The sequence below is a fragment of the Pediculus humanus genome, genomic scaffold (assembly GCF_000006295.1).
Source record: "Pediculus humanus corporis 1103172107561 genomic scaffold, whole genome shotgun sequence".
NCBI classification, from domain to species: Eukaryota; Metazoa; Arthropoda; class Insecta; order Psocodea; family Pediculidae; genus Pediculus; species Pediculus humanus.
In genome coordinates this window covers 195,993-199,657 of record NW_002987176.1, presented here as the reverse complement: position 1 = coordinate 199,657, position 3,665 = coordinate 195,993, and positions in this window count along the sequence as shown.

Below are 3,665 nucleotides of genomic sequence, written 5' to 3'. Positions count from 1 at the left end.
ATTTTTTTCAATAACGCAAAACCATCTCGTCAACGGTTATTATTATTATTTAAAAAAAGTTGAAACGTTTTAAAAAAAAATGATATTCCGTAGTGGAAGAAGAAAAACCAATCAATCGGTTAATAAAAATGAAAAATAAAAAAAAATTAATTAATTAATTAAAAAAAAGGCAATTAATTTTTAATTTAATTAATTTTATACAAACATTTCGAAAAGCGTCGAACCGTAATAATTTTTACAAAAAAAAAAAAAAAAAAAATATCTATCCCACCTACCAGAAATATAATAAATTTAATTTTTTTTATGTTAAAACCACGACGACGTTTAAAAAATTAAAAAAAAAAAATATCAATAACCGATAATTAAATAAAGTTTTTCCGAAAAGAAAAAAAAAACTCAAACCTACACTACTTCGGACACCATTTTCTAAAGATTAAAACTACTAAAAATAAAATCAAGGTTTTCCTTTTTTCCTTTCTTTTTAATAACCTTTTTATGCCGAAAAATAAAATTTTTTTTTTTTTTTGGTTTTGACCGAAAAAACCGGAAAATGGATGGGGTAACCGAACAATTATCCTTGAGAGAAAAAGAGAGAGAGAGAGAAAATTAAAAAAAGAAAAGGTGTTTAATTACACTTAATTTAATTCGACAATGAATGAACCGGGTCATTTAAAAAAAAAAAAAAAAAAACTATTTTTAGATTTTATTATTATTATTATTATTATTAATTCCATCGATCCATTTCATTATTATTATTATTATTATCAGGTTTAAATTTTTAAAAAAAATTTATTAAGATTAACGCGAAATTATTCTTTTTGATGCAAATGAAAAAAAAATTTAAATTTTCCAAACAAACAATTATTATTATTATTAAAAATATGATGAGACTATAATGTAAAAAAAAAAAAAAAAAAAGAAATAATGCGCGGTTTTATTTTGAAAATCGTCTGCTTACACGTCGATCGGTCGGTCGGTTTTTTATCTCTATGACGATATTTTCAAAAATAAATAAATAAATAAATAAAAACGACTCGTCGTAGGCGTTTATTTATTTTATTTTTTTACGATAAATAAAATATTATTATTATTATTATTATTATTATTATTATTACGCAAGTTGTAAATTGTCGCAACGCAATGTATATATATATTTATACGCATTTGATAAATTACAAAGAAAAGAAATAAAATAAATAAATACGAAAAAAAAAAAAATTATTTTTGTCCCCACAAAAAAAAAAAAAAAAAGAGAGAGAGAGAGAGAGAGAAAAAAGGATGGATTGACGTTGGTTACGTACGTCATCATATTTCATCGCCCTTCTCGAATATTATATAATAATTTTCCGTTTGAAATTTTCCCTTTTTTTTTTTTAACCGAGTTCCGCCATTTTTTTTTTTTTTTTGAAAAAATTTTTCCAGCGATTTTTTTTATAGACTTGTGTAATTATTATTTTACAAGATAAAAGGGGTGGGGGGGCAGGGGGTGGAATGGTACGTTTGAAATTTTTATTATTATTATTATTATCATAACCGACATTTTGTTATTTTAAAACTCGCCTCTTTCTCTCCTCTCTCTCCCCCCTTTCTTCTCTCCCCACCCTAATAATAATAATGATAATGAAAAGTTTTCGTCCTTTAAATACCATTGCATGACTTAACTAAAAGCAGACGACGACCACATCGAAATGAATTTTTAAATATGGATCACAAAGTCTCATGACCAATTTACAAAAAAAAATCCGAATATTTTTTATTTATTATTAATATATCTAAAATACGGAAAAATTTTTTGTTTTTTTCCCCCCTATATTCGCCATTACTCTCGTCGGTATACGCACTCACCCACCCACGCACGCACGCATAATAATAATAATAATTTTTTCATCTTATGAACGCCAAATGATTAAACCGTAAAAAGATTTTTCAAATTGACACGTACGAACGAACGAATATATATGAAAATTATTATTATTATTTTCTACTTTTTTCAAGGCTAAAATTTTTTTTTTTTTTTTTTAATCAAATAATATTTGCAATCCAAATTATTTAAAAAAAAAAAAAAAAAAGCAAAGAAGAAAAAGACAAAAAAATTACAATTTCAAAAAAAATGGGGGGAAAAAAAAAATGAATAAAATTAATTTGAATCAAAGTTGAATTTACAATATCACATAATTTTTAATATTAAAATTTTCCCCCTTTTTTTTTTTTTTTTTTTTTTTTTTTTCGAATTAATTTTGCATAGTTATCAATTATTATTATTATTATTATTATGTTTTTTTTGTTATCTGATAATAAATTATGTCGTTAACGTTATTCGTATTACGCCCCCCACTCCCCCCCCCCCGTTCATTTCTTTTTTTATTAAAATACACGCGTTTACACCCTGTTCGAGTATTCGACGATACCGGAAAAAAACCTTTTATTATTTTACTCCTGCCACGTCTCTTTTTTTCTTAAATAAACGAATACAAAATAAATAAATAAAAAACTATAAATATCGTTTTTTTCGATGACGTCATATTATTTAAAAACAAACATTTAAAAAAAAAATTTCCCGCCATTTTTTTTTTTAAACTCACGTTTGCAACCAAAAAAAAAAGAGAGGGAAAATTTAAAATCAAGGAACCGTTAAAAGAAATAATAATATTTAATACTAATTTAATTATGAGAATATTTGGATCGTTTTCAAACGACACGAATATCACTTTTACGGTAATTATTTTATAAATTTCTCCCGTAAATAAAATCATCCCTTTTAAAACATAATCGTAATCATTACTACAGACTACTACGTCATCACCGCCGCCATTATCTCGAGAGATTAGTTATGATTTCTATATATATATATATATATATATATATATATATATATAATTTAAATATTACTCCAAGGGATTTAAAATTAAAAAAAAAAAATCCGATCCGTTTTAAATTTTATTTAAAAAAAAAAAAAACATTTATTTTATGTATACCTGAATCGAAATTTTCTTTCTCAAACCGTAAGAAAAAGAAAAACGCTTTGATAAATGATACCGAAAACGACAGCGTCATTATTTCCTAAAAATTTTTCAAATTAATTAAAATCTTAAAAGATCTTTTAATAAACTTTCCAACGTTTTCTAAATTTAAAAAAAAAAAGAAAAGAAAAATAATCATTTGATTCGACTTCCTTCCGCCATTTTTATTAATTTTCCCAACAACGAAATATCTTCTTTTGCAATTTTTTTTTTTTTTGTAAATATGCGTGTGCGCGTGCGCGTGCATGTTTTTCTTTCGGTGCCTTATAAAAGTTTTTTTTTTTTTAAATAAAACTATAATAATAATAATAATAATAATAATAATATATGTAAAAATTTCAATACGATAATATCAATAAGTTTTTCCGGGAATGTGAAAAATACGAAATTTTCCGTTTTGGAAAAAATTTTTTTTTTTTTTGGAAATTCGTGAATGAAAATCGAAAAAAAATTTTTTTATGAATGAATGAATGAATGAATGAAAACCGTTTTTTCGTTTTCGATAATTTTCTTTCCTTTCTTATTATTATTATTATTATTATTTTTTATATATTTCGTACGTATTTTCCTTTTTTTTTTATTTATTTATTTAAAAGGATTTTCAAACGATTTAATATATTTTCAATTATCGCGATTTCCTCCCCC